The 24,049-nt window shown below is 46.9% G+C and overlaps 1 protein-coding gene across 3 annotated transcripts in view; it reads right to left on the reverse strand.

The window, feature by feature from the left end:
* npepps (aminopeptidase puromycin sensitive) overlaps window positions 1-24,049 on the reverse strand; it is a 328,961-nt gene that overhangs the window by 30,051 nt on the left and 274,861 nt on the right. The window lies entirely within an intron of this gene.

Below are 24,049 nucleotides of genomic sequence, written 5' to 3' on the forward strand. Positions count from 1 at the left end.
TGCAAGCTGTTGCCTGGAGGTGACCTGGCCAAGGTGCAGCGTGCTGGGTGTATGCTGAGCAACACCACGGCCATCGCTGAAGCCTGGGTTCGCCTCGATCACAAGTTTGACCGGATGTACGCCAAGCGTGCCTTTGTGCATTGGTATGTGAGTGAGGGGATTGAGGAAGGGGAGTTCTCAGAGGCCCGTGAAGACATGACAGCTTTGGAGAAAGATTATGAAGAGGTTGGTGCAGATAGTGTTGAGGATAAAGGTGAAGAAGAATATTAGGAAAACTGAAGCATTCCAAACATTCCTGATGGTTGGTTGTGATCAATTTGCTGGTCGGGTGCAAGGTGTCCTAAGAGGAAGTTATATGATCTGGCACTTTATTTAGAGGGGAATGGAGGCGCAAGCCTCCGGTAAGGTTTATAACATGGAACGTGCGGGGGATGAACAGGCCGGTGAAGAGATCACTGGTATTTGCGCACTTCAGGAGCCTGAAGGCGGGTTGATCTTTCTGTAGGAGATGCACCTCCGGGTGAGGAATCAGGTTAGGTTGAGAAAAGGATGGGTGGGTCAGGTATTTCACTCGGGGTTTGACTCAAAGTCACGGGATGTATGGCCATTCTGTTGAGTAAGAAGACGGGGTTTGTAAGTGCCAAGGAAGTGCGGAACCAGGGTAGGTGATACGTGATAGTGAGTGGGGTGCTGGAGGAAACGCCGGTGGTGCTTGTGAATGTATATGCACACAAATGGGACGACGTGAGGTTTGTGAGGGGGTTGCTGACAGCGATTCCAGACTTGGCCAGGCACCAGTTGATTGTGGGAGGGGACTTTAATTGTGTGCTGGAGCCAAGGGTGGACAGGTCGAGCCCCAGGTCAATGGGATGACAGCTGATGGCGAAGGAGCTGCGTGGGTTTATGGAAAGGATGGGTATGTTGGACCCATGGCGGTTTCGGAACCATTTGGGGGGGGGAAAGAGAGAGAGAGAGAGAGAGAGAGAGAGAGAGAGAGCGAGCACTCCCTGCACGTGTACAAAGTATACTCCAGGATTGATTTTTTGTGGCGAGCTGAGAGGAGTTGGTGGGGGCAGAGTATGTAGGAATCATAATTCCGGACCACGCGCCACAAAGGCTGGAGGTTAGACTTAGCTCGAGGCAGGAACAAAGGCAAGGTTGGAGGCTAGACGGATGGGGCTTCTGCAATAAGGTGTGGTTGGTGATTAAGGACTATGTGGAGCTGAACCAAAGTGGGCCGATATCGCCGGCAACATTCTGAGAGGCGTTGAAGGCAGTGGTTCAGGAGGGACATTATCTCCTTGAAGGTGCACGGGGATAGGAAGAGGAGAGGGGAGTATGGACGATTATTGGATGAAATAGTCGAGGTGGACAGGGAATATTCGAGACACCCCGACACCCCACCGAGAGGTTACAGGGGCAGTTTGATAGGTTGACGACGGGAAGGCAGTGAGGCAGCTGCGGAGCGTGAGGGGAGTGCAATATAAATATGGAGAGAAGGCGAGCTGCATGCTCGACCATCAGATATGGAAGCAGCCCGGTTCCAGAGAAATCCTGAGGGTATGGGCAGGGAAGGGGAGGTAGTGTCGTAGCCGGGAAGGATAAATGAGGTGTTCAGGGAGTATTATGAGAAATTGTATAGGGCTGATCGGGGGGCGAGGAAGGGGATATGGGGCGGTTTTTGGACAGATTGGAGTTCCTACGGCTGGATGAGGAGAGGAGGCAAGTGCTAGAAGAGCCATTAGGGTGAGAGAGGTGTTGGAAAGCACAAGATGGATAAATCCAGGGGAAAGCCCCAGGGCCAGAAGGTTACCGGCGGTGTTTTATAAAGGAGTTTGCGGCGAAGTTGGCACCACATTCATTGGGGCGTTTAGCGAGGTGCTGGAGAAGATGGAGCTGCTGGAGACAATGACACAGGCGACTGTCACGCTAATTCCAAAGAAAGGAAAGGACCCGGTAGAGTTTGGGTCATACAGGCCCATATACTGCTGAATACAGGCATGAAAGTGTTGGCTAATTTAGTGGCAGGGAGGATGGAAAGATGCGTTCCGGGGTACTGCAGAGGATTCATGAACGGTAGCCACTCTAGTAATATTAGGCGGTTATTGAATGTGACCATGACCTCATCGAGGGGACAGGTACCGGAGGTCAGCGTGTCTATGGACGCAGAGAAGGCTTTTAACCGGGTTGAGTGACGGTATTTGTTTGAGGTTCTGGGAAGGTTTGGGCCAAAGTTTGTGGCATGGGTTCATGAAATGAAAAATGAAAATCGCTTATTGTCACGAATAGGCTTCAATGAAGTTACTGTGAAAAGCCCCTAGTCGCCACATTCCGGCGCCTGTCCGGGGAGGCTGGTACGGGAATCGAACCGTGCTGCTGGCCTGCTTGGTCTGCTTTAAAAGCCAGCGATTTAGCTGAGTGAGCTAAACCAGCCCCTGTGAGCTAAACCAGCCCCTGTTGTACGTGGCTCCGGTGGCGAGTGCATGGAAAAACTAGATGAGCTCATAGAGTTTTGAGTTGCATAGGGGAACAAGGCACGGGTGTCCGCTATCACATCTGTTGTTTGCACTAGCAATAGAGCCCTTGGCGATGGCGAAGTAGAGAGCACGGGGTGTCGCTGTACACAGATGAACTGCTGTGGTATGTATCAGACCCGCTGAAGAGTATGGGGAGAATTATGGGCTTATTAAAGAGGTTTGGGGCTTTCTTGGGTTACAAGATGAACGCGAGAAAAAGTGAGGTGTTTCCGGTGAACGAGGTAATTTAGGAGTTTTGCCATTTAGGGTAGCCAGGGATAGGTAAGGTATCTGGGGATCCAGGTAACGAGGGGGTGGGCGACATTGCACAAATGGCATTTAACAAAATTGGTGGAGGAGATAAAAGAGGCCTTTAAGAGGTGGGATACGCTACACCTGATGCTTGGCAGGGAGGGTCCAAGTGGTAAAAATGAATGTCCTGCCAAGGTTCTTATTCGTATTCCAGCGATTCCCGATATTTAATCTGAAGGCCTTTTGCCAGAAGCTGGATGTTGTGATTTCGGAGTTTATATGAGCGAGGAAGGTGCCACGGGTAAAGAGGGCCCTGCTACAGAAGCAGAGGCTGAAAGGGGGGTGGCGTTACCAAATCTGTTGCATTGCTACTGGGCAGCAAATGTGGAGAAAGTGAGGCGGTGGTGGGAAGGCGAGGGGCTAGAATGGAGGAAGAGTCCTGTTGGGGGGGGGTCAATCCTGAGGGCCATGGCGACGGTGGCGCTACCGCTGGCACCGTGGAGGTATCCTGAGAGCCCAGTCGTGCAGCCCACGATTAGGGTGTGGCACCAGTTAAGGAAACACTTCAGGATGGAGGGGATGTCGGTGTTAACATCATTGTGTGAGAACCATGGATACAAGCCAGGGGAAACATATGGCATACAGGGTGGGGAGAGAGGCGGGGCTGGTGTGGTCGAGAAATTTATACTTGGAGGAGAGGTTCGAAAGTTTGGAAGAGCTGCGGGAAAGGGTAGAGCTCCCAAAGTGAAGTGCATTTAGGAATATACAGTGATGGACTTTGCACGCAAGATGTTGAAAACGTTTCCTGGGCTGCCAAAGTATGCCCTATTGCTGCTGTCGGACGTGGAAGGGGAGGGTAAGACTGGGGAAATTTACGTGTGGCTGGAGGAGCAGGGGGGAGTGCAAGTGGTGAGGATCAAGGAGAAACATGAGGAGTTGGGGCGGGGGGGTGAGGTGAGGGGAAGATAGGTTGGGGAGTGTGAGTGAGGCGCTGCACAGGGTGAATTCAACCTCGTGTGCAAGGATGAGCTTGATACAGTTTAAGGTGGTACACAAGGTGCCGGAATGTGGCGACTAGGAGCTTTTCACAGTAACTTCACTGAAGCCTACTCGTGACAATAAGCGATTTTCATTTTTTCACATGACTTGAGCGAGAATGAGACAGTTCTTTCATGGGGTGGCAGACGAGTGTGAGAAGTGCGGGAAAGGACCAGCAAACCACACGCATATGTTCTGGGGGGTGTGAGCAGTTAGACAGATACTGGGAGGGTGTGTTCGGGACACTAGCAAAGATTGTGGAGGTAGAGGCTGGGCCAGACCCTATTGTGCCGATTTTTGGGGTATCGGAAATGCCAGAGCTGATAGAGGGGAGGAAGGCCAATGTTGTGGCCTCTGCCTCTCTGGTTGTCCGGTAAATTTGCTGGAATAACGGTTGGCAATGCCACCGGGGGTGGAGGCCTGGCAAGGGAACAAATACGACTTCCTCCAGTTGGAGAAGTTTGAATTAAGGGGAGCAGTGGAGGGCTTTGAGACATGGTGGGGATTGTTCACGACCATGTTTGAGGAATTGTTGCACAGACTGTAAATTGTGAGTTGGGAAGAATGTTCCCCAAATTATTTTCATTTTGTATTTTTGGATATGTTTGGACTAAAACACATCTTTTAAAAAGAATAAATCTCGTGTATGTCATGGAACCTACGAGGGAACAAGCGGTCCTAGATCACAATATGGTGGAATTTAAAATACAAATGGAGGGTGAGAAGGTAAAATCATATACTAGTGTTTTGTGCTTAAACAAAGGAGATTACAATGGGATGAGAGAAGAACTAGCTAAAGTAGACTGGGAGCAAAGACTTTATGGTGGAACAGTTGAGGAACAGTGGAGAACCTTCCAAACGATTTTTCACAGTGCTCAGCAAAGGTTTACACCAACAAAAAAGGTAGGACGGGAGAAAGAGGGAAAATTGACCATGGATATCTAAGGAAATAAGGGAGAGTATCAAATTGAAGGAAAAAGCATACAAAGTGGCAAAGATTGGTGGGAGACTAGAGGACTGGTAAATCTTTAGGGGGCAACAGAAAGCTACTAAAAAAGCTATAATGAAGAGTAAGATAGATTATGAGAGTAAACTTGCTCAGAATATAAAAACAGACAGTAAAAGTTTCTACAAATATATATTAAAAAAAGAGTGGCTAAGGTAAATATTGGCCCTTTAGAGGATGAGAAGGGAGTTTTAATAATGGGAGATGAGGAAATGGCTGAGGAACTGAACAGGTTTTTTGGGTCGGTCTTCACAGTGGAAGACACAAATAACATGCCAGTGACTGATAGAAATGAGGCTATGACAGGTGAGGACCTTGAGAGGATTGTTATCACTAAGGAGGTAGTGATGGGCAAACTAATGGGGCTAAAGGTAGACAAGTCACCTGGCCCTGATGGAATGCATCCCAGAGTGCTAAATAAGATGGCTAGGGAAATTGCAGATGCACTAGTGATAATTTACCAAAATTCACTAGACTCTGGGATGGTCCCGGCGGATTGGAAATTAGCAAACATGACATCACTGTTTAAAAAAAGGAGGTAGGCAGAAAGTGGGTAATTATAGGCCAGTTAGCTCAACTTTGGCAGTAGGGAAGATGCTGGAATCTATCATCAAGGAAGAAATAGCGAGGCATCTGGATAGAAATTGTCCCATTGGGCAGACGCAGCATGGGTTCATAAAGGGCAGGTCATGCCTAACTAATTTAGTGGAATTTTTTGAGGACATTACCAGAGCGGTAGATAATGGGGAGCCAAAAAACCTTTGACAAGGTGCCACACAAAAGGTTGCTGCATAAGATAAAGATGCATGGCATTAAGGGTAAAGCATGGATAGAGGATTGGTTAATTAATAGAAAGCAAGAGTGGGGATTAATGGGTGTTTCTCTGGTTGGCAATCAGTAGCTAGTGGTGTCCCTCAGGGATCAGTGTTGGGCCCACAATTGTTCACAATTTAGATGATTTGGAGTTGGGGACCAAGCGCAATGTGTCCAAGTTTGCAGATGACATTAAGATGAGTGGTAAAGCGAAAAGTGCAGAGGATACTGGAGGTCTGCAGAGGGATTTGGATAGGTTAAGTGAATGGGCTAGGGTCTGGCAGATGGTATGTGACAAATGTGAGGTTATCCATTTTAGTAGGAATAACAGCAATCGGGATTGTTATTTAAATGATAAAATATTAAAGCATGCTGCTGTGCAGAGACCTGGGTGTGCTAGTGCATGAGTCGCAAAAGGTTGGTTTACAGGTGCAACAGGTGATTAAGAAGGCAAATGGAATTTTGTCCTTCATTGCTAGAGGGATGGAGTTTAAGACTAGGGAGGTTATGCTGCAATTGTATAAGGTGTTAGTGAGGCCACACCTGGAGTATTGTGTTTAGTTTTGGTCTCCTTACTTGAGAAAGGATGTACTGGCACTGGAGGGTGTGCAGAGGAGATCCACTAGGCTAATCCCAGAGCTGAAGGGGTTGGATTATGAGGAGAGGTTGAGTAGACTGGGACTGTACTCGTTGGAATTTAGAAGGATGAGGGGGGATCTGATAGAAACATATAAAATTATGAAGGAAATAGATAGGATAGATGCGGGCAGGTAGTTTCCACAGGCGGGTGAAAGCAGAACTAGGGGGCATAGCCTCAAAATAAGGGGAAGTAGATTTAGGACTGAGTTTAGGAGGAACTTCTTCACCCAAAGGGTTGTGAATCTATGGAATTCCTTGCCCAGTGAAGCAGTAGAGGCTCCTTCATTAAATATTTTAAAGATAAAGATAGATAGTTTTTTGAAGAATAAAGGGATTAAGGGTTATGGTGTCCAGGCCGGAAAGTGGAGCTGAGGCCACAAAAGATCAGCCTTAATCTCATTGAATGGTGGAGCAGGCTCGAGGGGCCAGATGGCCTACTCCTGCTCCTAGTTCTTATGTAAGGAGTACTCCTTCGATAGTCAAAGCTGTATATTGCTGTAACCTTCAATCATAATTAGTATGTTGGTCTTGCTCTGTATCACAAACTAGCTGTACAGCCAACTGAGCTAAACCGGCCCCCAATCAATAGAATGTAATACATTAATGACAGGCCAGTCTCCTGAGGTATTGTGCAATGGTGGTCCTGGGTATAGAGCTTGATTTAATATTTAGACACGGACAGGTCCATAGATTCCATATAATCCCTACAGTGCAGGTTATTCATAAAGGCCCCATCTTCTCAACCTTGCCCCTCGCCTGAGGTGTGGTGATCCTCACGTTAAATCACCAATTAGCTCTCCCCCTCAAAGAGGAAAGCAGCCTGTTGTCATCTGGGACTATGACAGCTTTACCTTTAACTCACAGTGCAGAAGGGGGCCATTTGGCCCAGCGAGTCTGCACTGACCCTCTGAAAGAGCACCCGACCTAGACCCACTCCCTCGCTCTATCCCCACCTAATCTTTGGACACTAAGAGGGAATTTAACATAGCCATTCCACCTAACCTGAACATCTTTGGACCGTGGGAGGAAACTGGAGCACTCGGAGAAAACCCATGCAGACACGGGGACAACGTACAAACTCCACACAGTCACCAAAGGCTGGAATTGAACGCGGGTCCCTGGCGCTGTGAGGCATCACTGCTAGCCACTGTGCCACTACGCTACCCATCACTGTTCCTTTAAAGCCACTTCTCATGCAACCCTTTAGGGGATTTAGGTCTGGGGTCAGTCCATGGGCCAAGTACAGCTGTTAGTCATTTCCCCATGTTAGTTACAACAAAGATTTAAGAAAGGATAAATTGCTGCTTTCCTCTCTTTATAAACACTTCTTTAAAAAAAGTACTCTTCAGCTCTGATTTGTTGGTGGTTTGGAAGGTAAACAATTAATAAAAAAGTTCTCTCTAGATTCTGAACTCTCATATACATATAAATATATATAGACCAACTGGATAATAAACTGCAAATCATGTCAATTAACAAATCTGATACCATCATAAGGTGCTTGTTCAAGAATGAAGATCATAGATCATAGAATTTACAGTGCAGAAGGAGGCTATTCAGCCCATCGAGTCTGCACCGGCTCTTGGAAAGAGCACCCTACCCAAGGTCAACACCTCCACCCTATCCCCATATCCCAGTAACCCCACCCAACACTAAGGGCAATTTCGGACACTAAGGGCAATTTATCATGGCCAATCCACCTAACCTGCACATCTTTGGACTGTGGGACGAAACCGGAGCACCCAGAGGAAACCCACGCACACACGGGGAGGATGTGCAGACTCCACACAGACAGTGACCCAAACCGGAATCAAACCTGGGACCCTGGAGCTGTGAAGCGATTGTGCTATCCACAAGGCTACCGTGCTGATGAGAGATTGCACAGCGATACTGCTGCCCAATCCAAGACCCTGAATGGAATTTACTGTATTGATCATAACTAATGCGTTTAAGAAAGCAACTGAACAAATGTTTCACAATGATAGTTCATAACATCAGAACCTTTTTGTTAAATCTCAGATTGTATCTCTCTGCCAGGTATTCATTACAGAAGGATAGTTTCTCCACTATAATTGCAGAACAAAAGAGTCTGCAGCACATGATACCCAACCACCCTGGCTAACCTCACCCCTGCTCCACAAAAAGAAAATATTTTAAAATGAAACATTATTGATCAACACTGAAAACAAAATCCCCAATAAAATCAGGTAATGCCGGTTCCCAATCCTTTCAAAACCCCAGTTTACTAAATCTGCCCAACTTTCCGTTCCCAGGTCTGATTTGTGGGTTGATTCAAATTCTTTAACATCTCCATTAGAGGATCAGATTTTAGTGCTAGGCTGTCGTTTTATGTTTGCACCGGGGCAGCACGGTTTCATGGCACCGAGGACCCAGGTTCGATCCCAGCCCCAGGTCACGCACATTCTCCCCGTGTCTGCGTGGGTCTCACCTGCACAACCCAAAAAGATGTGCAGAGTGGGTGAATTGGCCATGTTAAGTTGCTCTAAATTGAAAAATGAATTGGGTACTCCAAAATTATTTTTAAAAATTTATGTTTGCACCAACATTTCACTCTTCCCCAGCATTATCCTAAGTATAGTTTAAAAGAAAATCTACACTGTAAATAACTTCCACCTACCCTGTACATCTTTGTGTTGTGAGGACGAAACCCATGCGGACACGGGGGGAATATGCAAACTCCACACAAATAGTGTCCCAGAGCCGGGATCGAACCTGGGACCTCGGTGCTGTGAGGCAGCAGTGCACTATAGATAACGATGTTTTTAGGAAGCCATTCAAGCTCAAGGCTGCACTGAACCTTTGAATTTCTTAAGCTTCATTCACATTCCTGTGAATTTTCTCTGTTCAGCAACTGGCTTGTAACTTGCTACTCACAATCCACTGTCCTACTGCATCCACTCTGTCATTTAACCAACTGCTGCCTTGATTTGAGTTCTGTAGAAGGACCATTTAGATTTGAAACGTTAACTCTGCACAGATACTGCTAGACCTCCTGTTTTTATTTCAAATTTCGAGCTTCTGTAGTATTTTGCTTTTATATAGTTAATTTATTTATTTATATAAATTTAGAATACCCTATAATTTTTTTCCAATTAAGGGGCAATTTAGTGTGGCCAATCCACCTACTCTGCACATCTTTTGGTTTGGGTGCGAGACCCACGCAGACACAGGGAGAATGTGCAAACTCCACACGGACAGTGACCCGGGTCAGGATTGACCTCGGGTCCTTGGCGCCGTGAGGCAGCAGTGCTAACCCCTATATAGTTGATTTATCGTCTGTTTTATAAATGACCCAGACAATAGAGAGGAATATGCTCTCTGGTATGTGATGCACTACTATATAGAGAAATGGAAATAAGGATTGTGTGGAAAGGATTTATTTTACATGTCTGACATTGAGACTGGCACCTCTTTTTATCCCTCACCTGAAGGTTTTGATTTGCCACTGTACATATATATGGGTACAAGGTGTCTTCCGATATGTCGCCCAAGTGGTCTTGACTCTCAACGTCTGTATGTTACCCAACTACAGGGGCACCCTCACCTATCCTCCACAACATCCACCAAAAAGGTCACTGGGTTGTGATCGCCACAACATCCACCAAAAAGGTCACTGGGTTGTGATTTCCACAACATCCACCAAAATGGTCACTGGGTTGTGATCAGTAACTGATTTTCTTCTCTCCCACCGTATGTAATTTGTGATACCGCCATAATGGTCCTTACTCAGATCAGCTGAATGTAAGAAATAGAATTTGTGCAAGCTTTTAAAAAAAGCACCCATTCAGGAAAAATAACTCTGGAAATAGGCGTTATGTTGTGAATGTTACAAAAGGGATGCGGAGCTCAATGTCTCACTGATAGTGCAGTGCTACAAAGGGCTCTTTGGTCCGCTCCCAATACCCAGTTTCCAGTCCCATTGATGGCGGTGCAAGAACAGGTTTACAACATAATGGTGAGAAAAAAAAATGAATCTCACCCCAAACAAGATAGTTGCTTAGCTCCGAGTTTTAAGTTCTAAAAGACTGTTGTGGGGGATGACACATTTGCAGAGTTACCCTTACGCAGAGAAGTAGCGAGGAACACGAACATTCCCATACATCATGTTACATTCCTACAGAATTAATTCTGGAGATCAGTCATATTGTTTTTTGACAGTTTCTCTCTCCAGACTGTAGAGCACATTTCAGAGCACAGATGGCCCCTGTAGCTGTTCCTTTGAAAGTTTATGTGCACATAGTTACTTTGCAGTTGCGGGCACCGACCTTCCCAGATACCACTGGAAAGATGTGCAGACAGTCAATAAATGGACGTTTACAAATCTGCATCATATCTGAACAAAAAAAATGAAATAAATTGCATTTATGTTGCACCTTTTCAGAACCTCAAGGCACCCAAAGCACATTAGTCAATAAACTGTAGTCACTGTTGCAATGTAGAGAAATGAGACAGTCAATTTGTGCACAGCAAGATCCCACAAACGACGACATGATAACAACCAGGTCATCTACTTTAGTCACACTGGTTGAATGTCAAACACTGGCCAGTACACCTGGGAGAACACCCCCTGCTCTTCTTCAAAGGAGCACAGCAGGATTTTTTTTACAACCACCTGAGAAGGCTGACATCTTATTCACCTCTTGACAGTGCAGCACTCCCTCAATACTGCACTGGAACAGTGGCTGGCATTATCCAACACTAAACCGCCACTTTGAAGGAGTCTTCATGCTGTGGGAGAAATTTCAACCTCAATTTCATTTCCATCTCGATGCTGTCAGTGTCTGTCTGTGCACGGTGGCAATGCTGCAACAAATATATTTTGCAACTCTTGCAAAATTCAAATAATCTAATCACAACTTCAATCTGATGATTTGTGCAGATTACAAGTGATACCATCTGCAGCATTTTAATTTTGTTTAGTGAAGTGATACTGTTGTTTGATGGATGCTAATGAGCTCTCTGCGGGATGTGTGGAGAAAGGATAAGGTACAGGAAAAGAGAGAAGTATTTGGATAGTTCCCAATAAAGCAAGGAAGTGCTACACAGGTGCATGACAAGGGGCAGCAAGGGAAAACAAAGGAGTTTCAAATTGCAGCGTCACGCGGATATCTCTGGTATGCCACACTATTTAAAAATTGGGTTTAAGCACATTGCTGGGATATAAGAGACAAGATTTACCCTGCACATATACTTAACTGGTACAGGGTAACCAACTATCTTAACCTACATGAATTATTCATTATATGTAGGTATTTCTTTCCATAGTGATTTGTTCAATAAGGCACCAGTTTTATTGTAAAAGTGAGGGTGACACAACTCAAAGGGTGAATCTTTTTCGTATACAAAGCACAGAAGAATTAAATGGAGTGAGCCACAGTAATAAAGATACATCATAAAAAGAGCTTCATACTGAGTTTTGCAAATTCTTCCTTTAAAACATTACCATATCGACAGGAAACAATCCATAACATAAAATAGGGAGACGGTACTACAGTGGTATTGTCACAGGCCCAAGCTAATACTCTTGAGATATGGGTTAAAATCCCACCACAACAGCTGGTGGAATTTAAATTCAATCTGGAACTGAAAGCTAGTCTCAGTAATGGTGACAATGAAACTCTCATCAATTGTTGTAAAAATGCATCCGGTTCACTAATGTCCTTTAGGGAAGGAAATCTATCTTCCTTACTCATTCTGGCCTACATGTGACTCCAAACTCTGAGCAACGTGGTTGAATCTTACTGCCCTCTGAAATGGCCTTGCAAAACACAATAATGAAATATAAAACTGATTGGCTTTACTGCCAATCTTCTAGAAATTGTTTTGAACTCTATCACAATAATGCATTACATAACTTCATGGGGGCTAGGAAATGTAAAATAAAATGTTTCTCTTCAACCCGAATGAAAGCTGGAATGCTTCTTTTCTGATTCACACTGCGTTGATATTAAAATGATGCAAGCTTTAATTCCCTCAGAGCACAAGTCGGCCAATTCATTTTTTGCCGAAATGAAGACAGACCAAACTAGGCTCGGTCTAGGCACTACTTTAGATTATTAGTCTCGGTCTAGCACTACTTTAGATTATTAGCCTATGGTGTGTTTATTCTGACTCTGCTTAATTAGTTAATCTGCTTAATGGGACTTTCCTTCCGTTACATATTCTAAATATAAAAGTTCCTTGTGATCAGTAAGCCTTCACTACAGATGTGAACATCTGATTGGTGCTCATCACAATATCACAAGGGAGTGAAACAGTGGTTCATAAAGTGATAGAAAAAATTGAAAAATTACAGCTTGGATCATTCCTCACTATCACCAACAATAGGAATATATTTGCATTAAGTAAGAGATTTGTAGAGTCCTGCCGCAAATTGACCATTTTAGCCCATCCTAACTTTTTAAAAGAGCGAACCAATAGTCCCACTAACCCCCGATCTCCCCCCTTAGCCCTGCAATGCTCTGCCTTGCAAGCATTTATCCACTTCCCTGTTGAAAAGTATTGCTGAATCTGCTTCCACCAGCCAAGTGCATTCCAGGTCATCGTATCGGAGCAAAACAAAATCCCTGCAACTCAAGTTAAGTCCATTTTGATCTTTACTCTGAAATGTCCTCTGGTCACTGACCCTCTTGTCGGTGGAAACAGTTTATTCTATTTATTCAAGCAAAATTCTTTAAGATTTTAAACACCGTTGCTAAATTTTCCATTAATCTTCTCTGCTCTAAAGGAGACTATTTCCAGGTCCTCAAAATTATACATCTTTTACTCATATTAATCAAAAATTTAATTAGGATTGACAATTGACAAGACGACTTGGACAAAATAAACTGCATTTGTATAGCACCATAACACTGTAAATGTCAGACTGCTTTAGAAACAAAAATGGATGTTTTTAAAAAAAAATAATTTTTAGTCAAATTTTCACAAAAAAGAAAACAATAACAGAAAATTCTAAGAACAAAAAAAAACAGAACCCCCCCCCCCCGTAAATACAAAAGAGAAACAATAAATTAACGCCCGTCATTGGCAAAAAACAGATATTCAACCCAAAACAAAAATAAAGAGACAACCCCCCTGCCCCCACCGGGTTGCCGCTGCTGCTGACCTTTTGTTTTTACCGTTCTGCCAGGAGATCTAGGAATGGTTGCCATCTCCTGAAAAACCCCTGCACTGACCCCGTTAGGGCGAATTTCACCCTCACCAATTTAATAAACCCCGCCATATCGTTGACCCAGGCCTCCACGCTTGGGGGCTTCGCATCCTTCCACTGAAGAAGAATCCTCCGCCGGGCTACTAGGGACGCAAATGCCAGAACACCGGCCTATTTCGCCTCCTGCACTCCCGGCTCCACTGCAACCCCAAATATTGTGAGTCCCCAGCCTGGGTTGACCCTGGATCCTACCACCCTCGATACCGTCCTTGCTACACCCTTCCAAAATTCCCCCAGCGCTGGGCATGCCCAGAACATGTGGACATGGTTTGCTCGGCTCCCTGAGCACCTAATACACCTGTCCTCGGTCCCAAAAAAACAGCTCATCCTTGTCCCGGTCATATGAGCCCTATGCAGTACCTTAAACTGTATGAGGCTAAGCCTCGCACACGAAGAGGAGGAGTTCACCCTTTCTAGGGCATCCGCCCACGTCCCATCCTCAATCTCCTCACCCAGCTCCTCCTCCCATTTATCTTTCAGCTCCTCCACCGAGGCCTCGTCTACCTCCTGCATCACCTGGTACACTTCCGAGATCCTCCCCTCTCCAACCCATACCCCCGAGAGCACCCTGTCCTGGACCCCACGCGGCGGCAGTAGGGGGGACCCCGCCACCTGCCGCCTGACAAACGCCCTTACTTGCATGTACCTAAAGGTGTTCCCCGGGGGGAGCCTGAACTTCCCTTCCAGCTCACCCTGGCTCGCAAACTTCCCGTCTATGAACAGGTCCCCCAGCCTCCTGACACCTGCCCTGTGCCAACTCAGGAACCCGCCATCAATTCTCCCCGGAACAAACCAGTGGTTCCCCCGTATCGGGGACCCCATCGAGGCCCCACCTCCCCCCTGTGCTGCCTCCATTGCCCCCAAACCTTGAGGGTAGCTGCCACCACCGGACCCGTGGTATACCTCGTCGGAGGGAGCGGCAGCGGCGCCGTTGCAAGTGCTTCCAGGCTCGTACCCACACAGGATGCCATCTCCAGCATCTTCCATGCCGCCCCCTCCCCATCCATTACCCACTTACGCACCATCGCTGCGTTGGCAGCCCAATAATACCCACAGAGGTTGTGCAACGCCAGCCCCCCCATCCCTGCCCCGCTCCAAGAACACCCGTCTCACCCTTGGAGTCCCGTGTGCCCACACAAACCCCGTAATGCTCCTGTTAACCCGCCTGAAAAAGGCCTTCGTGATAAGGATGGGGAGGCACTGGAACAGGAACAGAAACCTCGGGAGCACCGTCATCTTGACTGACTGCACCCTACCCGCCAAAGACAGCGGCAGCACGTCCCACCTCTTAAACTCCTCCTCCATTTGCTCCACCAGCCTTGTGAGGTTTAGCTTATGCAAGGCCCCCCAGCTCCTGGCCACCTGAACCCCCAAGTACCTGAAGCTCCTCTCCGCCCTTTTTAGTGGGAGCCTCCCAATCCCCCCCTCCTGGTCCCGCAGGTGTACCACAAACAGCTCGCTTTTCCCAAAGTTAAGCTCATACCCTGAGAAATCTCCAAATTCCCTGAGAATCCCCATCACCACCGGCATTCTCCCCACCAGGTCCATCACATACAACAGTAGGTCATCCGCATAGAGCGGCACTCGGTGCTCCTCCCCACCCCGTACCAGCCCCCTCCAATCCCCCGACTCCCTCAGCGCCATAGCCAGGGGTTCAATTGCCAGCGCAAAAAGTAGGGGGGACAGGGGACACCCCTGCCTCGTCCCTCGGTATAGTCGAAAATACTCCGACCTCCTCTTATTCGTGGCCACACTCGCCATCGGGGCCTCATACAACAGAGCCTCACCCAACTGACAAACCCCTCCCCAAACCCGAACCTTTCCAGCACCTCCCACAAGTACCCCCACTCAACCTTATCAAAGGCCTTCTCCGCATCTAGCATCACCCCTATCTCCGCCTCCCCTTCCACCGCCGGCATCATAATAACATTCAAGAGCCTCCGTATATTAGTGTTCAGCTGCCTCCCCTTCACAAACCCAGTTTGATCCTCGTGGATAACCTGCGGCACACAATCTTCTATCCTCGTGGCTAAGATCTTTGCCAACAACTTGGCGTCCACATTCAGGAGTGAGATCGGCCTATATGACCCACACTGCAGGGGATCCTTGTCTCGTTTAAGGATCAAGGAGATCAGCGCCCGAGACATCGTCAGGGGCAAAGCCCCCCCCCCCTCCCTCGCCTCGTTGAAGGTCCTAACCAACGGGGGCCCAGCAGGGGATACGCCTTGCAAAATTCAACCGGGAAACCATCCGGCCCCGGCACCTTCCCCGACTGCATGTTCCTTATTCCTTTAACCAGCTCTTCAAGCTCAACTGGCGCCCCCAGACCCTCCACCCGTCCCATCTCCACCCTCGGGAATCTCAGCCGGTCCAAAAAGCGCCCCATCCCCCCCTTCTCCGCCGGAGGTTCGGACCGATATAATCTCTCATAAAAGTCCCTGAAGACCCCATTAATGTCTTGGTGTGCCAGCATCCTATTCGCCTTCTCTCCATACTTGTACACCGCACCCTGAGCCTTTCTCCATTGAGCCTCCGCCTTTCTGGTGGTCATCAAGTCGAACTCAGCACGAATGCTGCGCCGCTCCCTCAGTAATCCCTCCTCCGGGGCCTCCGCGTACCTCCTGTCCATCCTCACCATCTCCCCCACCAATCTCTCCCTTTCTGTCTGCTCCCCTCTCTCCCTGTGGGTCCGAATGGAGATCAACTCCCCCCCGAACCACCGCCTTCAGCGCCTCCCAGACCGTCCCCACTCGGACCTCCCCATTATCGATGGCCTCCAGGTATCTCTTGATGCATCCTCAAACCGCCCCCTCACATCCTCGTCCGCCAGCAGCCCCACCTCCAAGCGCCACAACGGGCGCTGGTCCCTCTCCTCCCCCAGCTCGAGGTCCACCCAATGTGGGGCATGGTCAGAAATGGCTATCGCCGAGTACTCAGCGTCTACTACCCCCGCAATCAGCGCCCTACTCAAAACAAAGAAGTCGATCCGGGAGTAGGCCTTATGCACATGGGAGAAATATGAAAATTCCCTGGCCCTCGGCCTCGTGAACCTCCAAGGATCCACCCCTCCCATCTGGTCCATAAACCCCCTCAGCACCTTAGCCGCCGCAGGCCTCCTACCCGTCCTGGAACTGGATCGATCCAGTGGCGGATCCAGCACCGTGTTGAAATCCCCCCTCCATTATCAGGCCCCCCACCTCCAAATCTGGAATCCGGCCCAACATGCGCCGCATGAAACCTGCATCATCCCAATTTGGGGCATATACATTGACCAGCACCACCCGCTCCCCTTGCAGCTTGCCGCTCACCATCACGTACCTCCTGCCGCTGTCTGCCACCACACCCGACGACTCAAACGACACCCTCTTCCCCACCAGGATCGCCAGCCCCTGGTTTTTTGCATCCAGCCCCGAATGAAACACTTGGCCCACCCACTCCTTCCTCAACCTGACCTGATCCGCCACCTTCAGGTGCGTCTCCTGAAGCATAGCCACGTCCGCCTTCAGCCCCCTCAGGTGCACGAACACGCGGGACCGTTTGTCCGGCCCATTCAGTCCCCTCACATTCCAGGTGATCAGCCGGATCGGAGGGCCACCTGCCCTCCTTCCCCGTTGACTAGCCATCACCCTTCCGTAGTCCGCCACGTGCCTGCGCCCCCCGCTCAGCCCGTTCCCCACAGCGACAGACCGCTATCCTGATCCCCTCTGCACGCTCCAGCTCCTTCTTGGCCATTCCAGCAGCAACCCGACAAAAATGGATGTTGAACAGAAGGACTTATGGAGGTGATTAAAGACAAAGCTTTTGAAGTTGTGGAGAGTTTGCGATTTAAACCCATTTTATTTCATTTTTTTTTTCTATTTCAGATTCCTTCATGGGCAATTCCCAATTCTTTGTGTCCTTCAATGATTCCATGCCCTGGTATCGAGTTAAAATATTATAGTTTGCGCCCAAGATAACACAAACCCTTCTTTAGATTATTTCACCAAATGATTCTATCCCACACCTCCATGGGATCCTCCTGCTCTCTAGAGGGTGCAGAACAACACCAGAGCAGACCTCATTTTATGCGTTAGCTGCTGTTTATTAAGCAGTTACATTTGGGTCATCTTTATTTTTTTTTAAAAACTCTCTACTGCAGCTTGGATCACTCTCATGGTGAGACCTAACTTCTCGTACCTTTGAGAGTATCTTCCCTTGCAGCGAGATCTAGGTAAGCTTTCGGTAATGCATCTGGGAAACGCAGAACAAACCCTGTCTGGAAATTGCTTTTAGCTACTGGACTTAGGCCTTCATAAGATCTCACTCCAGTCCTTGAAAGCAATAGAGCATCACATAAGATCTTGTTTTAAGTTTAAAATATCAAGTGAATTGATCGGTTAATAAAAATGAACACACAAAAAAGTCGTAATATAGTCTAACTGCAAATAGACAAAATAATAAAAATATCACAATTCTAAGAACTAAGCTGATTCTTTGCAAAAACATTCTATCTGTTCTTGTTCAGGGATATCGAACTGGCTGTATTAACTGGTTACTTCTTAGATTTTAAACTGCTTCCTTTGTTGGGATTTCCCAAATGCTCCAGACTTAAACAAGATAATGTTACTTTTATATCCCAGAAAAATGTTACCTGGGCTTCCTGGATTTTGAATAGCTGGCCTCTCAAATTAAATAAAATTCAAAATACAAATAGAACTATTGACCACATAATATTGTTTATGTTCGAATGATCTCTCTCAAACCCATAAGCAATGTGCGACACTTTATTAGAATAAGTTGAACACAAGCGTTTGAACTTCAGTCCTTTTTAAAAAAAAGAATTATTAAGTCCATATGCATTGGTCGGAACAGCTTATTCACCTGTTTAATTATAGAATTCCTAAAGCCTATAATGATTTGCAATCCGGGTATCGCAACAAAGATGGACAGATAAAATGCTATAAACACAAAGTAAAGGCAACTGAAAATCTTGCAATATCAACTTGAGTACCTGGGAGAACACAGACATAAATGCCAGCACGTCTGCTGAGACCTTTCGAATGTATTTGAAACAGTAAGGTTGCGAGGTCTAACTGCCAAGTGCTGGGACATCAGGCAACTCATTTATCCATCTAACCTAGCTTTCAAAGAGGCACATCTGGCCATATAAGTAGGTTTCACGCACACCCAAAGATCCTGCCACTGGGGCCACTACCAGTGTGTGGAGATGCCAGCACAATCAAGGCATCCTCCCAATGGCAGTCCAAGTGGCCATCACCAAAGGTTCCATGACCAATGATGAGGCCATGGACTGGAAGGATGTCCAATGATGGGATGTTACTTTTAGGATAGGCCACAACTGAGACTGTCATTACTCCTACAGAGGAATAGGTTTCCCCGCCATCCCAATGATCCTTTGGCTTTGGCCTTTTGCATTTGATATCTCAATTTTGAGGGCACTCTTTCGGAGTCTCCATCTTCAGGAACTCAACTGCCATCTATAATCGGACACGAGCAAAGAACCGGCCAGACAGGAGACTGCCTCCCAAGTGGCAGTACCAACACATGCATGGGCTTCAGAACCCTATCTGGGTCTTACTTTAATGTACTGATGCCTGTGGAAAATCCAGTCATTTATCTCTCATCTATTTCCTGCCTCCCAAACAATTATTGACCCACATCACAAGGTTTCCTTCAATTCTATACGCTACAATATGTGTTCCTAATTTGTGTTCAATCATACCAAATGTCTTCTGGAAGTCCATTTGGATAACATTTATACACATTTCTACATATGTCACAAGGACTCAGCAGTTCATATACGCAACTCACCACCTTTGACAGTGATGTTCAATTAATTAGCCTGTTCTTCAATTAATTGACAATAAAGTGTCATAAGTCCCACTTTTTCTTCAACTTCAGAAGTAGTTTGGTCAACCGACATATATATTTTGGAAGTTATATTTTATATATAAATTAACTTTAAATAATACATACAATTGTTTGTTTGATAACCTCCTTCAAACCTCTTGATTTGAAAAGGGGATACTAATAAATACCTCATAATCAGAGACCAGAATCAAGAAACAGCTCCAACTCAGACAAATATTTGGGATCGATACGCACAGAATCCCTACAGTACAAAAGGAGGCCATTTGGTCCATTGAGTCTGCACCGACTCTCCGAAAGAGCACTTTACCTAGGCCCACTCCCCCGCCCTATTCGTCTAATCCACCGAACCTGCACGGTTCCGAATCGGCAGGACTGGAACCAATGTCCTAGGGGGTGCTTTTGCTAACACTGTTGGGGAGGTTTTAAACTAATGTGGCAGGGGGATGGGAACCAGATTAGGAAGTTAGAGGTCAGTAAAGAAGCAGCAACTAAAGCCAGTAAGGTACGAGACAGTAAACTCAATGTGACTAAGGGCAAGAGTAGACAGGGAAGAGATGATGGACGCAAAGGGAAAGGTGGTCTGAGGTGCATTTGTTTTAATGCGAGAAGTGCAGCAGGTAAGGCAGATGAGCTTAGGGCTTGGATCAGTACCTGGGAATATGATGTTATTGGTATTACTGAGACTTGGTTGAGGGAAGGGCAGAACTGGCAACTGAATATCCCAGGGTACAGATGCTTCAGGAGGGATGGAGAGGGAGGTAGGTAGGGAGGGGGGGGGGGGGGGGGGGGGGGGGCAATATGGGTGGAGCTGAGAAATAGGAAGGGTGCAGTAACATTGTTGGGACTTTACTACAGACCTCCCAAAAGCGAGCATGAAGTAGAGGTACAAATATGCAGACAGATTATAGAAAAATGTAGGAGCAATAGGGTGGTTGTGATGGGAGATTTTAACTTCCCCAACATTGAATGGGATTCGTGTAGTGTTGGAGGCGTAGATGGAGCAGAGTTTGTAAGGAGCATCCAGGACAGTTTTTTTAGAGCAGTATGTAAATAGTCCAACTCGGGAAGGGGCCATACTGGACCTGGTATTGAGGAATTATCCCGGCCAGGTGGTTGATGTTTCAGTCGGTGATTACTTTGGGAATAGCGATCACAATTCCGTAAGTTTTAGAATACTCATGGACAAGGACAAGAGTGGTCCTAAAGGAAGAGTGCTATATTGGGGAAAGGCCAAGTATAACAAAATTCGGCAGGAGCTCGGGAATGTGGATTGGGAGCAGCTATTTAAGGGTAAATCCACATTTGAAATGTGGGAGTCTTTTAAGGAAAGGTTGATTAGAGTGCGGGACAGACATGTTCCTGTGAAAATGAAAGATAGAAATGGCAAGATTAGGGAACCATGGATGACGGGTGAAATTGTGAGACTAGCTAAGATGAAAAAGGAAGCATACACAGGATCGAGTCAACTCAAAACTGATGAAGCTTTGGAGGAATATCGGGAAAGTAGGACGAATCTCAAACGCGCAATAAAGAGGGCTAAAAGGGGTCATGAAATATCTTTGGCTAACAGGGTTAAGGAAAATCCCAAAGCCTTTTATTCGTATGTAAGGAGTAAGAGGATAACTAGAGAAAGGATTGGCTCACTCAAAGACAAAAGAGGGAATTTATGCGTGGACTCAGAGGAAATGGGTGAGATTCTTAATGAGTACTTTGCATCGGTATTCACAAAGGAGAGGGACAAGACGGATGTTGAGGCTAGGGGTGGATGTTTAAATACTCTAGGTCAAGTTGTCATACGGAAGGGGGAAGTTTTGGGTATTCTAAAAGACATTAAGGTGGACAAGTCCCCAGGACCGGATGGGACCTATCCCAGGTTACTGAGGAAAGCGAGTGATGAAATAGCTGGGGCCTTAACAGACATCTTTGCAGCATCCTTGAGCACAGGTGAGGTCCCGTAGGACTGGAGAATTGCTAATGTTGTCCCTTTGTTTAAGAAGGGTAGCAGGGATAATCCAGGGAATTATAGACCTGTGAGCTTGACGTCAGTGGTAGGCAAACTGTTGGAGAAGATACTGAGGGATAGGATCTCTTTACATCTGGAAGAAAATAGACTTATCAGTGATAGGCAGCATGGTTTTGTGCAGGGAAGGTCATGTCTTACAAACCTAATAGAATTCTTTGAGGAAGTGACAAAGTTAATTGATGAGGGAAGGGCTGTAGATGTCATATACATGGACTTTTGTAAGGCGTTTGATAAGGTTTCCCATGGCAGGTTGATGGAAAAAGTGAAGTCGTATGGGGTTCAGGGTGTACTAGAACTGGCTGGGCAACAGAGAGTAGTGGTGGAAAGGAGTGTCTCAAAATGGAGACGGGTGACTAGTGGTGTTCCACAGGGATCCGTGCTCGGACCACTGTTGTTTGTGATATACATAAATGACCTGGAGGAAGGTATAGGTGGTCTGATTAGCAAGTTTGCAGATGATACTAAGATTGGTGGAGTTGCAGATAGTGAGGAGGACTGTCAGAGAATACAACAAAATATAGATAGATTGGAGAGTTGGGCAGAGAAATGACAGATGGAGTTCAATCCAGGCAAATGCGAGGTGATGCATTTTGGAAGATCAAATTCAAGAGCGGACTATATGGTCAATGGAAGGGTCTTGGGGAAAATTGATGTACAGAGAGATCTGGGAGTTCAGGTCCATTGTACCCTGAAGGTGGCAACGCAGGTTGATAGAGTGGTCAAGAAGGCATACAGCATGCTTGCCTTCATCGGACGGGGTATTGAGTACAAGAGTTGGCAGGTCATGTTACAGTTGTATAGGACTTTGGTTCGGCCACATTTGGAATACTGCGTGCAGTTCTGGTCGCCACATTACCAGAAGGATGTGGATGCTTTGGAGAGGGTGCAGAGGAGGTTCACCAGGATGTTGCCTGGTATGGAGGGTGCTAGCTATGAAGAAAGGTTGAGTAGATTAGGATTGTTTTCGTTGGAAAGACGGAGGTTGAGGGGGGACCTGATTGAGGTCGACAAAATTATTAGAGGTATGGACAGGGTGGATAGCAACAAGCTTTCCCCAAGAGTGGGGGTGTCAGTTACAAGGGGTCACGATTTCAAGGTGAGAGGGTGAAAGTTTAAGGGAGATGTGCGTGGAAAGTTTTTTACGCAGAGGGTGGTGGGTGCCTGGAAAGCTTTACCAGCGGAGGTGGTAGAGGCGGGCACGATAGCATCATTTAAGAGGCATCTAGACAGGTATATGAACGGGCGGGAACAGAGGGAAGTAGACCTTGGAAAAAGGATCAGAATCGGTGCAGGCTGGGAGGGCCGAAGGGCCTGTTCCTGTGCTGTAATTTTCTTTGTTCTTTGTCTTTGGACTGTGGGGGGAACCAGAGTACCTGGAGTAAACCCACGCAGACACAGGGAGAAAGTGCAAACTCCACACAGACACCCAAGGCCGAAATAAACACGGGGGGTGGATGAGCAGAGATATCTCGGTGTCCATGTACATAGATCCCTGAAAGTTGCCACCCAGGTTGAGAGGGTTGTTAAGAAGGCGTACGGTGTGTTAGCTTTTATTGGTAGAGGGATTGAATTTCAGAGCCATGAGGTCATGTTGCAGCTGTGCAAAACTCTGATGCGGCCGCATTTGGAGTACTGCGTGCAATTCTGGTCGCCGCATTATAGGAAGGCTGTGGAAGCATTGGAAAGGGTGCAGAGCAGATTTACCAGGATGTTGCCTGGTATGGAGGGAAGATCTTATGAGGGAAGGCTAAGGGACTTGAGGCTGTTTTCGTTAGAGAGAAGAAGGTTAAGAGGTGACTTAATTGAGGCATACAAGGTGATCAGAGGATTAGATATGTTGGACAGTGAGACCCTTTTTCCTCGGATGGTGATGTCTAGCACGAGGGGACAGTGCTTTAAATTGGGGGGAGATAGATATAGGACAGATGTCAGAGGTAGGTTCTTTACTCAGAGAGTAGTAAGGGCGTGGAATGCCCTGCCTGCAACAGTAGTGGACTCGCCAACATTAAGGGCATTTAAATGATAAGGGAATAGTGTAGATAGGCTTTAGAGGGGTTTCACAGGTCGGCGCAACATCGAGGGCTGAAGGGCCTGTACTGCGCTGTAATGTTCTATGTTCTATGGGTCCCTGGAGCTGAGGCAGCAGTTCCTCTCTCTGCAACCACCCATCAAATATCACAACAATTTATAAAATTAAGAGTGGGACCATGTTTTCGGAGTGAAGATCGTTTTTTAAAAACATATTTACTCAAACAAAGTTCACGATATCGATATCAAAATTAGTTACAGACAATATCCCTTAATTTTTATCATTCTTCTCTACTCCTACTGTGGGCGGCACAGTAGCACAGGGGTTAGCACTGTCGCCTCACAGCTCCAGGGTTCCAGGTTCCGTTCCCGGCTTGGGTCACTGTCTGTGTGGAGTCTGCACATTCTCCTCGTGTCTGCGTGGGTTTCCTCCGGGAGCTCCGGTTTTCTCCCACAGTCCGAAGATGAGCAGGTTAGATGGATTGGCCATGCTAAATTACCCTTAGTGTCCAAAGAGTTTGGGTGGGGTTGCTGGGTTACGGGTATGGGGTAGAGGTGTGGGCAGCACGGTAGCATTGTGGATAGCACAATGGCTTCACAGCTCCAGGGTCCCAGGTTCGATTCCGGCTTGG

The sequence above is a fragment of the Scyliorhinus canicula genome, chromosome 19 (genome assembly GCF_902713615.1).
Source record: "Scyliorhinus canicula chromosome 19, sScyCan1.1, whole genome shotgun sequence".
Lineage (NCBI taxonomy): Eukaryota > Metazoa > Chordata > Chondrichthyes > Carcharhiniformes > Scyliorhinidae > Scyliorhinus > Scyliorhinus canicula.